The following is a 13,528-nucleotide window of genomic DNA, read 5'->3' on the forward strand; positions in this document are numbered from 1 at the left end:
CAATCTATGGAACAGCTGAAACTGCTGATGAGCTGCACTCAAAGCGCCGTAACCACTGAGCACCGCGGTGTCCGCAAACGGTTTAAACTGGAGAAGCATCGACATTTGTGGAATGCACTGCTACTCCTGAACCTTCTTCGCGGTGTCCCCAGTGCGGTGCGACCGAGACCCTCGAGCACACCATGTTCGAGTGCGTCGTGGCGCGAACTTTTTGGAGACTTTTGTACCGCATGTTTTTTGTAACTCTCGACGCGCGCACTAGGCCGCGCGACTTTTTTGTGCGCCTGCTCCTTTGCGTGGGCGCTTTTGTGTTGTGGCGCCAGCGTGGCGTCGCGTCTCTACAGGGCCGACCGCAGCGAGCCATGTTCCCCCTGCTCCAGCGGGTTCGGGCGCGCCTCTTCCAACAGGCGTGCCTGGACCGAGTGATGCTCCCCGAGGAAGAGTTCCTTCGGCGTTGGAGCACTCGCTTCATCGCCGTCGACAGGGGCCGCGTGACCGTACGGCTCCTGCCTTATTGAGTGTGTGCAGTGCGCGGTGTTGTTGCGCGTTTCTTATTTAGTTAGGGAGCGGGCTTCCCCCGCGGCATCCGGACATTATGGACACTGTGGACATTATTACGTGCAGTGAATGACTTTTGTTTGCAGGGCGACAGGAGTCGCCGTCGTGTCTTGAGTGATCGCTTTTCCGTAATCGAGCGACACTAGTCGCGAACTGTACTCTTGTATTTTTTGAGGGACTGTGGTCCCTTATCGTGTAACCATGGGGTCCAATAAAATTCTCTTGGAAGCTACACCTGAACAGCTAGAGTGGAGCAGGTGGGTGCGATGGCGACACTTGATGTCTCACACGCTTCCAGCAGACGTCCGCGACTTCGGCTGGCTGCGAGGCTGGAGGGTCTTGCCTACGGGAGTCCGCGTCGCAGCGTGGGCCATCGCACCCTCTTCGCGGTGTCCGCAGTGCGGCGAGACCGAGACTTTCGAGCTCGCCATGTTTGAGTGTGTAGGGGCAAGAAAGTTTTGGCGACTTATGTCGCCTATGTTTTTTGTTTCTCTCGACGCCCGCACCAGTCCGCGCGATACGCTTGTGCGGCTATTACTGTGTGTAGGCGCCTTTGTTTTGTGGCGCCAGAGAGGCGCCGCTTCCTTACAGGGCCGACACCAGCGGGCCATGTTCCCGATGTTGCAGCGAGTGCGAGCACGCTTGTTCCAGCATGCGTGCTTAGACAGGGTGACGCTACCGGAAGAATAGTTCCTGCGACGGTGGAGCACCCGCTTCATCGTCGCAAGCAGGGGCGTGTGACGGTGCGGCTCCTGTCATATTGAGTGTTGTGCGCGATGTTTGTGCGTGGAATTTGTGCGCGGTCTTCCTCCCGCGTGCTTCCCCCGCGCGTTTGGACCCTCCCGAACTTTTTACTTTGGACACTTTGTGTTTTGAACACTTGCGTTGCTTGTGAGTGAATGTATGTGTGTTGCATCGGGTGACATCGGTCGCCGTAGTGTTTCTTCTGTTTTGTAGGGGGACGGCTGTCCCTTGAATGCTCCAAGGTGAAAATAAACTTCTCTTCGTGCTATTCTCACCCGTTTTTTAGCCTAACACTAGCGTAAGCCTATCACCGAATTATAAGCATCAAGCGGCTCGTATATTTTTGGAAAAATTAGGGGAGGAATTTTTGATGGTGCGCACCCTGCCACTGACCACAGTGCGAACGCATGCAAAAACTCCTGCGTCTAATTCTTTTAGCAGTGGCACGTACGGCTATGTATATAGAACATTCTTTTTGCCAATCTCGCGAAGAAAGAGGTGGCCAATGGGTTTTCATAGTAGCCTCAGCAGCATTTAAAAAAAAAAATGGCAGTAGCTTAGCTCGGCTATGCCAGGATATACGTGGGAAAAGCGGAGGCGAGTGCAAAGACGAGGCAAGCGGTGTGACGTCATACAAAACAGCGGCGGAGGCTCGTGCTGTGACGGCATACCAGATGGCGCGGCGAGCGCGTGGCGCCTTCCAGCTGCGGCGGTTGCTAGGAAACGGCCCAAGGTCGGTCTCTGTGCCTCCTCGGTGGTGGTGGTGGTGAAAACTTTTATTTTGTGAAAAAGAGTTTGGGAGTCACAGAGTGGCCCCGCTACATGGTCGGCGTCCCTAGTCCGGGACGCGTGTTTCCGTTTGCTAGCCGCTACAGACAAACGCAATGTTGCCCACACCAACGCGCGCGCGGAGCGCCTGTTGCTATGACAACTATGAACACGCCAATGTTGCCTACGCCAACGCCGCGCGCTGAGCAGCTGTTGCTACGACAACTCAGGAAAGAAAATGGGACGCTGGTAATTGCAAATGGCGGCGCCCTGCCGCCTTCGGGTTCTCGTGCTTTTCGGATAACAAGCTGTCCTGCTTTTCGACAACGCAGGTAAATTTATTTAACGCCGGTGAGGCGGTGATTATCAGGGGCAACGCTGTCTGCCGTTTGGATAAGCTTAGGGCGTATCGACGCCCACCAGTTCAGAAGCAGCGATGTCTGCCGCTTGCGGTGACTACCACAGTGCCGTTTGGACAAGCTTAATTCAAGGTGAGTAATTTATTCGCTTTCATGCTTTTCGATGGTAGCTTGTCGTGCTTTTCGATAACGCAGGTAATCTATTTTATCGCCGGTGAGTAATTTTACACGCCATTTGAGAAGCAACGATGTCTGCCTCATGCGATAAGTTTAATGCAGGAAAATAAAACTGTATTCATTTTATATTTCTCTACTGAAGTGTAACAGCTTACTCTCACATTTATTTTTCCACATGCTTAACATTGTACAGTAGTTGTTATAGTTGAACTCAGGCTTGAACACGTAGCATTTTTCACCACAGAGGCATGAAATACATGACTTTACGCATGATTTTACAAATGTGTAAAATTATGATTTTGCGGGCCACATATGGAGATATCCGTTGTTTTTTTTTTTTAGTGCTTCCTTTGTTGTGCATCTTCTCACCTTCTCACAAAATCGTCCTTCATACTGTGAACAAATGCATGGCCGAAATCTTGTTTTATGAGGGGAGATTTGGTATAAAAAAAGTGTGCAATTATTTTGCGGTGCCCCACATTTAATCTCCTTCAAGGTATTGCCCATTTGAACCTATGCTCTGCTCTGAAATTTGTTTTTAACTTTTTTGAAGCAGTCCAGAAATTCTTTCAATGGCGGTCCCTTTTTTTTCTCTCTACCTCTTCCTTGACCACAGAACTGTTTACCCTGTGGACTTTCTTCTTTGAGGGAACAGAAAGAAGTTGAAAAACAAGGTCATGTGAATGGTACAGGTAAATATTCTAGGTAATGTTGTTTTTTGGTTCACACACAGGCAGCTTTGTGTGCTGGTGTGTTGTCGGGGTGAAGCCACTGTTCTCCACTTCCCACAGCTTGGGCTATTTTCATCTTGTTCAATCATGCAAATGTTTTAGAATCTCCTGGTATTTTCGCGGTTTTTTTGGGGGGGGGATATGCTGAAGTTTGTCCGGCAAACGCTAATTATAGCTGAGAAATTTGATTTTAAAAACTTCCCCGCCCCATGAGTCAAACTCATGATATCCGAACTCAAAGGTCGGGTTACCACTGTTTTGAAGTGAATAGCAGTGTAGCATAGCCTTTGCAATCCACGCCCAAAATTTGGAGCTTAGCACGCAGTTTACTTGCAAAATCAGCTGGTGATAACAACACCTGTAGTTCGCCTTTTGGTGTTTTCCATCTTATTGAAGCTCAGTTTTCGGTGACAGCAGTTCCTTTGTCATTAGAATATCATAGTCTGTCAAAAAGCAGGTCAACTTTAATTTGTCCTCAGTGTCCTTTTAAGTTTTGTTTGATTTTTTGGGTACGTCCCAAAGCGACTTAAGCTATGAGGGGCGCTGTAATAGAGGGCTCCAGATAATTTTGACTACCTTCGGTTCCTTTAAGTGCACTGACATCACACAGTACACGGGTCTCTAGCATTTCGCCTCCATCACAAATGCGGCCACTGCTGCCTAGATCGAACCCACGTCTTTCGGGTCAGCAGCCGAGCACCATAACCACTGAGCCACAGCGGCGGCTTCCCTATTAAGGTCAGTTGGTTGCCCAGTGATAACTGAAGTTGTGTGTAGTTATGCAGCTTTCATTTGGGGCCTGAAATTTTTCAGGGCACTTTAAAATTACTTTCAAAGGTGCACTTTCTCTTTAAATAATTTACAGTTAACATGAAGTTCGATTGCTATGCATTGAGAGAGCAATAAAATCTGCTCATAACTGCACGTTGTACAAAGATTGATTTTAGATATCCAGTATAAAGCTGTGTAAGTGAGGTGGTATAATGATTAATAATAAGCTTGTCCATCTTTCGTATGTACAATTTCATATTCCAGACAGCTGTGGTGTACAAAGTTGCTGAATGGCAAACACTGAAGTATACACCTCATTAGTGTTGCACCCAGCTTCAGCGTATGTTGACTTGAGATAGATTGCTCGACATGTAGGTGCATGAAACTATATGTCAAGGGATTTTAGTGAGGAAATCACTTCCATTTCTCAACAATTAAAAGGGTCATACACATAGTGTAATGCTGGACAAACTTGCAAAGGCTTAGTCCCATTTTGAGCTCTGCTTATTTCGCTAGCAATTGTATATATACGAAATTATATGCATTTCAAAAAAAGATGAGGCCAGGCACAGTGTCAATGAGGTCATTAATTTCTTCATTCTTACTGAAGTGGCCGCTTGTGCTGCTAGCTTAGCTTTCTCCCACTGTTACGAATTGCGAACATGCTCCTGACAGAAGTTGGCACATTTTGTAGGTGCCAGTGCGAGTTGTTTCATATATTGCACAAGTAGTGTACCTTATTACATAGATAACCTTCATGCAGTTACTATCATCTGAACTGCATGAAAAGGATAATGTATTGTGAACAAGGTCTTATCATGGTTAAACAAGGATAAAGGGTAGTCTGAGCCTGGGTAGTATAAAGGGTGGTCCGTCCGGAGCCCTCCACTACGGCGTCTCTCATAGCCTGAGTCGCTTTGGGACGTCAAACCCCATAAACCAACCAACCATACTGTCACTCGCTTTTGGAAATGACACTTAATTTTAGTTGCATGTTGTCTTCTATGTAGTGAAGCGCAAGATATTAGAATACATGGATCACCACTTGGTACTTAGCTATGACTGCGAAATAATTTAAAATTCAATTTATTTTCTCATGCTGTTTCAGTTTAGACAGCCAGACAATGACTATGACATCAAAGGTCAATATAGGTCACTGCTTCTTCATTTCTCATCACTATCGCTCTTGAGACAGGTCGGTTTTAGCATTGAAGTTAATGAAAACAAAGAAGAGGCAATTATATTGCAGTCTTTTTTTTATGCCACATGTGGCGTACCCCGACTTTTGATGTCACAACCATCCCATCGCCTAGCCGCTGGAACCGAAACAGCACCAAGATGAAATTCGATTGTAAATTATTTAGCGGCCCTGATATATATGGGGTGATCCATATATACTAATGTCTAACGCATTGTTTCAAAAAAGAAAACATGCAAGCAAAGATTTGGTGGCTATAGTCCTTTAAAAAAAAGCTGCGTGAAAAAGCAAGGAGGAAGGAAGGAGGACAAATGAGAACTACACACGCACAGCATTTGGAGAGCAATGAAGAGAGGAAGCGAGTGTGTTCCATGCCTTACCTGCATTACGTTTCTCACAACGTCAAAAAAGTTGCAGGCAGGTAACGAGTAAGCCTGTTTTTGATGCCATTTATGCAAGGAGGTCCAAATTTTTGTGGACTTTGGCAATACATTTTGGCAGTGAACGTTCTGTCTTGTCAAGCTTAAAGTGGTGTTTCTATGTCATTTTAGAGACATAACTGCTTCATGGTGCTTTTTCAAATACACATACTGACTATAAATATGAGAAAAAAGTGGAGATGGTACAAAGACAACGGCGACATTCTTGAGAGAACAACAATGAACAAGGATACAGTACAATTTCAGGTCCACCTATTCACTTTTCGAGCTCCAACAGCATCTTTGGAATGAAGATTCATCTAGGACCACTGTTCACTTCCACAAATGAGACCACTGCCACTGGTAACAGTGAATTGCAAAAGCCACAAAGGAATGATTTCAAAGCATATTAGGAAAAATAAATCTGTTACAAGAAGAAATGCACTGACATCAGTGGCAAATATGTTGAGAAATGTTTGAATGAATAGACTCTTTTGGTACAACCCTTGTCTTTCGTTCCATCAACTAAAGGCCACAAATTTTAGACCTCCTATCGCAAGCTTGCTGAGGTGTACCCAAGGTTGATCAAAAGATTAATAGCTGAAAGAGTTAAAAAAAAGACATCAGCAAACACAATATGCCTCGCGGCCATCAAGGAGGACCTGTATTCCAACTTGCGGCTCATTCAAAAACATCCCATTCAGCAATACACGCTGGGGGGGGGGGGCTAGTTGGTGCATGGTTTTGAAAACAGACGCGCAAAACAGACAATGCAGGAGGAAGACAGACGAAACAAGTGCAACTGTTTATTCACCTAGGGAGCAAGTGAATATATAGGCAAACAGGCAAAAGCAGAGAGGGACCCACACACGCGCAGAAGTAGAAACAAAAAGATAACAAATGGCTCAAGAAAAAACGTGTCTCAGCTCATATCTAAAAAGACACCTTCTTTTTTTGTAAATTGTAAGAGAGGGCGTGCTTACATAATCGTTTCCGCCTTTGTTGATGTGGAACGCTTCTATAAGTTCACGGGCTGTGGTGCCTTTGATCCTGCGTAGAATTTTTGTTTCCTTCAGCTTCGCCTGAAATTTTTTCTCTTCTTTTTCCCCGCAGGCTTTACAGTGACGTGGTAAGAGAGTACCCATGCCGTTCTTTAACGCGTGATTATGGTCAGCAAGGCAATCATTAATACATCAGCCCGTTTGGCCAATGTAAGATTTCCCACACGTCGGCGGGATCTGATAAACTACGCCCACTGCACATTTTACAAGCGGCATCACATGCTTTTTCTGGCATTCTGCTGTTTTCAGTTTTTTGGGGTCCATTTTGCCACACAAGGAGAACAGCTTCTTGCGGGTGGAAAAAACTACAGGAACATTAAACTTTGTCTCAACATGTTTCAGATTGCGTGCCATCTTATGAATATAAGCCATTATCACAAGTTTAGCTTTCTGTTTGGTAACATGATTTTTTGCACTGTTATTGCAATTTTATTTTTTCACCTTTTTCAGTAATGCTTTGGCAATTGCAAAGTTGCGCGTGTTTCGTCTGTCTTTCACCTGTGTTGTCTGTTTTGCGCATCATCTTTTTTCAAAATTCCATTCGATGACAACTGATTGGCCCAAATGGTGGAAATGGATGCACATCTGCTTCTGGCATTTTGGCCAATCAGGTGTCGCTGAAAGGGACGTTTTCAAAGGGGACACACATTGGAATGCAGGCCAAGATTCGCCTACCATGTGGGAGTATGCCTATTTGGCAATGCACTGTAGTAAGCGCAAGAAGCATGGCTGCTGCCCTGTCCTTGAAAACACAATGTTCTTTGCAAAGGCAAGAGGTAAAACTGAAAGGAAGGTAACTGAGACTTTCATATCGCCAAGAATGCCGACAAAAGTATATGAGCACGCCGTCTATCTTCTGTATCATTATCATCATCAGCCTCACTGTGCCTACTGCCAGGCAAAGGCCTCTCCCATGTCTCTCCAATTAGCCCTGTCCCTCGCCAGCTGCAGCCTCCCTATCCCCGTAAACTTCTTAAACTCATCTGCCCACCTAAATTTCTACCGACCCCCTGCTACGCTTGCCTTCTCTTGGAATCCACTCCGTTACCCTTAAAGGTGCACTGAAGAGGAATCTGAACTCGTTTTTTTTTGCCGCGGGAACTCGATCTGCACGTTGCTAGCATTCTTAGAAACTGCGACTTATTGCCCTGTGTGGCCGATTTCCCTAATTAAATCGAATTAACGTCCGGCTCCCGCCTTTTTTTTTTAATTCTCCCTCGTGCGGTGGGCGGAGTCGACCAACGCGTGGAGTGCCTTTCAGCCAGCTCCGTGGAAGCTTTGCTTTCGCTTCATTTTGTTTTTTAGGTTTCCGGGAATAAATAGTTTCATTTGCAGATAATATAACCGCAAAATAAGCCCGCAGAAATAAAAATACGCGTGTACTATTTGCTTCTACGGACTACTACGTATTACTCCGCCGATGGCAGAGCGGCAAGCCGCCACGGGACTGGGTGAAAGGCACTCCCCGCGTCGGTCGACTCCGCCCACCGTACGAGGGAGAATTAAAAAAGAAAGGGCGGGAGCCGGACGTTAATTCGATTTAATTCGGGAAATCGGCCACACAGGGCAATAAATCGAAGTTTCTAAGAATGCTCGGAACGTGTAGATTGAGTTTCCGCGGCAAAAAGACGAGTTCAGATTCCTCTTCAGTGCACCTTTAACGGTTGTCTTGCCTTCGCATTACATGCCCTGCCCAAGCCCATTTCTTCCTCTTGATTTCAACTAGGATGTCATTAACCCGCGTTTGTTCCCTCACCCACTCCGCCCGCTTCCGATCTCTTAATGTTAGGCCTATCATTTTTCTTTCCATAGCTCGCTGCGTTGTCATTAACTTAAGCTGAACCCTTTTCGTTAGCCTTCACGATTCTGCTCCATAGGGGAGTGCCGGTAAGATACAGCTGTTGTATACTTTTCTCTTGAGGGATATTGGTAAACTGCCATTCATTATCTGAGAGAACCTGTCGTATGTGCTCCACTCCAATCTTTTCCTTCTAGTTATTTCCCTGCCATAATCCAGATCAGCGGTCACTACCTGCCCTAAGTAGACATATTGCCCTACCAATTCTAGCATCTTGCTACCAAATGTGAAGTGCTGTTCCCTTGCGAGACAGCTGAACATTACTTTGGTTTTCTGCATGTTATATTTTAGGTAAGTCATTGATGATGATGTGCAATTCATCTCTTGAGTGACTTAGCAAGGCAATATCATCAGTGAATCGCAGATCATTAAGTCATTCTCCATTAACTCTTATCCCCAACTGTTCCCAATCCAGTCCTCTGAATGCCTCCTTCAAAGAGGCGACACCAGCCTGAGCACTTCGAATGCCACCTCGACGCCAGCTACCTAGACGCCCCTGACTGGACCCATGCAATGCTTCATCAGCACCGAACCATGAGCACGAACGCCGAACGCTAGTAGACTGGGTGTTCCCGGGTCGTGTGTATTGGTAGTCTTTGTGTTTCGTGTTAGTTTTGTGTGCTTGTGTTTGTGTCGCGTAGGGTGTATTAAACGTGCATGTGTGTGGGTACACCTGTCGCCTAGTCCATTCTTTCGGCCCGAGTGTTCTCGGGGGATCCGTGACATTGTGGCGATGTTGAAGCAAATCCTGGCCCAACTGAAAAACAAATGCTATTGGAATTGCTAGAAGGCCAGAGCAAGATTAATTTGACATTGTAGGGCTTGCAGGCATCTGAAAACATAATTGAGAACAAACTTTCCAGTTTAACTGAGCATTCGTAATTGATGGTATTGAGAACCTGCTCTCGAGCCTAAATGTCTTAGCCACGAAGGTAAAAGACATAGAATCGGCAATATCAGAACTTCAGGAGCGACTCACTACAGTTAGGAACCAGATAGACTGTTTAGGAAACAGAGGCAGCAGAAATAACCTGATCATTTACAGTATAAATGAGCTAAGCGAGGAGACTAGTGACGACCTGGAAAAGGAAGTAATTGATGGTGTTTTTATGGAAAGACTAGGTTTAACAGTGAGTGGTGTCGAAAGATGCCTCAGGACGAGTTAAAAGGAAACGAACAAGACGCGACCACTCATTTTGAAACTCCTCGACTTGCATGAAAAAATGTCAATATTACGATCATGCCATTAACTCAAACGTGGCCAAATCCTGTTCTGGTGAGGGAGTGCGTTGTCAGTTCTGGACACCAAGATCAGACCACACCACAGGCCTGGTTGTGCAATTCGATCGACATGGTTTTTTTTTTTGTTTTAAGCCGGTGGAGAACTGCGTAACGCCGAGATTCGAACCCGGTAGTCTTGCACGTGAGGCAGATGCTCTTCTGCTATGCTATCACTGCCTTCATTAATGTGCCTTCGTTCACTGTATTTTTAAAATGCACGGTATAGTAAATATATGCTTTTGATACGGATACTCTGATTCTTTCATTCTTGGCAAGCGATACCTAATACCGATACATAAAATAGTATAGAAGATATATGTATCTTCAATACTGCCCATGCCTGTTGCTAGATGAAATGATGGTGATGCTATGCCATGAAACTATGGGTGAGCAAACGTTTAAAAAATTGTTATAGCGAATCATCATGTTATTCAATACTCTGAACGCCTTCAATAGTACACATTCAAAATTATGTGAAATGGTTCAAATATGCTCTTTTGTTCTCAACTAGTTTCTGTATAATGGGCATGAAGCTTGAATCAGGCACACCATAGTTTTCATAGTTTTCTTTGATGACCGTTTTAAAAACAGCGTTCACTACAACACCACACAGCATCTTGCTGGTACTGGTCTGCATGAGATAGAGGCTTCAGTTTCGTGACGGCATCCATTTGTGTGGTGGGGTTCACAATGCTCACTCATGGCCACCAAGATTGGGCGACGCAACAGTGTTCTGGCAGGTTTACCAAATGGCCCTGATCTCTGAGGCCATACTTATAGGTATTTCTTGCCTCTCATGTGTTTATCGACACAGGACGTTGGTTTATTTGCTGTTGCAATCAATAGTAAGTAGTTTTATTAAACATGGTAAATGGAAGGAAAAAGATTTTTGCTCGCCCTGGCAGCTGAAATAAAGGATAGCAGGCAGTGTGTAGAAGGGAATTGAAAGAGGTGAGGGGAAAGTAGAAAGGACAGGGGGAGAGGTACACTGGCAACTAATCTATTTACATATTAACATAATAACATATATACAAGTCGCACGCGCATGAAGGTCTTGCAGAGCATAGTGCAATCAATAGCAAATGTAATTTTTTCTATACATTGGACATGATAGTCAAAGTTTATATTCTTAGTGCTGCATAGCCCCTAGCTGAGGTCACCACTGCTGTTTTTTGACAGCTGTAGCTAAAAATTGATAAATTATAGCATAGCAGCGTGCTACACTGCCACCACTTTCGCTTCACTGTTTTACATCATACTTGTTTCATACAAATATTTGCTCAAGTGGTGAAACAGTGAATATTTGTAAAGTTATCCTATTCATATTCTATCCACTTTCCAGCTTTACTTCCGTATTTGATTCGGTTTTGAAAAATTGCCAACGCACACCCTTACATAAAAGCAGCTAGCAGTATTTTTTGTTTGGCAGTCTTCCAGCAACTCACTTCTTGAACTGCTCCTGATGCTCCTATTATGAGCTGAAAAGAGCTTTTGTTGAGTGCACCGAAATTGTCACTAGTGGCAGTCTGCGGAGGTCAAGGGACTGTGCCTGTCATTACACATTTTTAATTTCTAGGATATTACAGTTACAAGTGAAAGTTCGGCAAGTTGGTGCATTTTTGTTTTTGAGCATACTCAGCTGTCTTACCGCAGAAGACAAAAGAATAAGCAGTCAATGGTACACATGCTGAACTTGCTATGAGTTTGTTCTTTGCCTCTGTTTGGTTTATTGCGGTTTAATGCCCCAAAGCAACTCAGGCTATGAGGGACGCCGTTCTTTGCCCCTGTATCAGCCTCCATTCAGTCTTCCTAAACTGAATGATATTTGAAAATTCTGCACTGCAGAGTACTGTCTGCACCTCTTCCAGCGTATGTAATAGGTGTACAAGAGCCCAATTTGCAAACTTGTTTGGGAAATCCAGCATTAGGTGTGTGCGAACAGCATTATTTTGAAATTGAATCTAATACAAGCAGGCCAGCTTTGCGAATAAAACATGAATAATGTAGTTAAAAACCAAATCGAACAGGAATCAAACAGTGAAAGGACCGAATGAAATATGAATTGAATATATGTGTGATTATTTGCAACTTTGAAGTTGCTTGTGCAGACTTATACGAATATTAGTGCAAAACAAATGTTTAAGTGAAACAAGGAATCACCAACGGCTACGCTATAAGTCATGAAATTGCAGCTGTAGCAATCGAAAGACGCAGCACCGATGTCCTCCAGGGGACATGCAACACGAAGTCTGTATGTTATCACTATGATCTCTAGGAAATTTGCATAGGGCATTTACCTTTTGCTACCGATGATGACAGCATACAAACTAATGCAATATCTCGGTTGATGAGAGGAACGACAGTTTAGGCCATGACCTCAGAGACTGGGCAAAACGGCAGTGTTTGCTAAACCAGGTTCAACTCTGCAGCATCGCACAATCTTGAAGGCGATATATGAGCATTATGAATGCCGTCTCACGAATTAACTGCATTGTGGTGCTGGACCCTCCTTTCTGCACAGACGGATAGCTACAACATGTTGTGCAATGCCAGAGCAGGTTCTGCTTGACGTGCTCTATTCGAACTTGCTTATGATTAGCAAACTTGAGAACAGATTCAGTTCATTCCAAATAATTTTAAACATACGCTGTTTCATTCATTCACCAAATAAAATACCAGGATATTTGATTCGGTATTTAAAAATTTTCAGTATTCACAGAAGAGACCTACATGATGTTATAATCCTTTTTTTTTTGTTGTTGTACTATGCAATCTCCCCTTCATATTTTGTGTATATACAGGGCATCCTGTTTAATTCAATACAAATGGTCTATTAAACATTGCATGTATTCGCTATACACCACAGCTTTGGAAGTTGAATAATCTGACAGGCTGATGCCTCAGTCAAGTCAAATGTAAATAATAAATGCTTATCCATCTAACCCTTTCAGACTGGCTTTTTAAATCCTGCGTTTAGGTCAGATCTATAGGGAATAACATGGCACACCCTGTATACCATGAGTATTCTGCCCAAACATATTCTTTAAAGATAACTGAAACAGTGCAGTGGCTTCTCACAGTATGTCCAAATGCTAATGGCAGCTACTAGAGTTTAGCGAGGCTGGAAATAAAAGCAGTGTTTTACCGTACCATAACAGATGCTGGCGCCACATTCTGCAACTCTTTTAAAAATTTATTTCTCACCAACAAAAAATACTTTTCTAGTTTTTTTTTATATGTGAAACTAATTGAATGGGTTGACCATTTGGATTTTTTTTTTGTCTAGCACAGTTGCCCACTTAGAGCTTTCTGGTCCACAATGTGGCCGTTTTCGGAGAAATCGATATACTTCTAATTAAATTACAGAACAACGCAAGGTTCAACTTTAATGCAAACAGTGCTATTTCAAGGTTTCAGGCAAAACTGCAAAAAAGTTTGCTTAAATTTAGACTCCAAGTTTAGTTCAAAAAATGCGGAAATCTTCACTTCCATTTTAAACCATGTTAAGCACTTCCATTTGAAACCAAAATGGCATCATCCACGGTTTATTTTTTGAGGCATGACAGGGCATCTCAATACCAGACTACATGCGGAGAGAAACTT

The 13,528-nt window shown here is 44.1% G+C and overlaps 1 long non-coding RNA gene across 1 annotated transcript; it reads left to right on the plus strand.

Annotated features, from left to right (window-relative positions):
• The first annotated feature begins 2,163 nt into the window (after window positions 1-2,163).
• LOC149336074 (uncharacterized) lies at window positions 2,164-12,867 on the plus strand. The gene is made up of 3 exons (XR_016284142.1): window positions 2,164-2,561; window positions 3,223-3,298; window positions 9,060-12,867. It is a non-coding gene; the product is annotated as an uncharacterized LOC149336074 (long non-coding RNA).
• Window positions 12,868-13,528: the final 661 nt, after the last annotated feature.

Source organism: Amblyomma mixtum, chromosome 7 (assembly GCF_055824585.1).
Source record: "Amblyomma mixtum isolate Tamu chromosome 7, ASM5582458v1, whole genome shotgun sequence".
Classification (NCBI taxonomy): Eukaryota; Metazoa; Arthropoda; class Arachnida; order Ixodida; family Ixodidae; genus Amblyomma; species Amblyomma mixtum.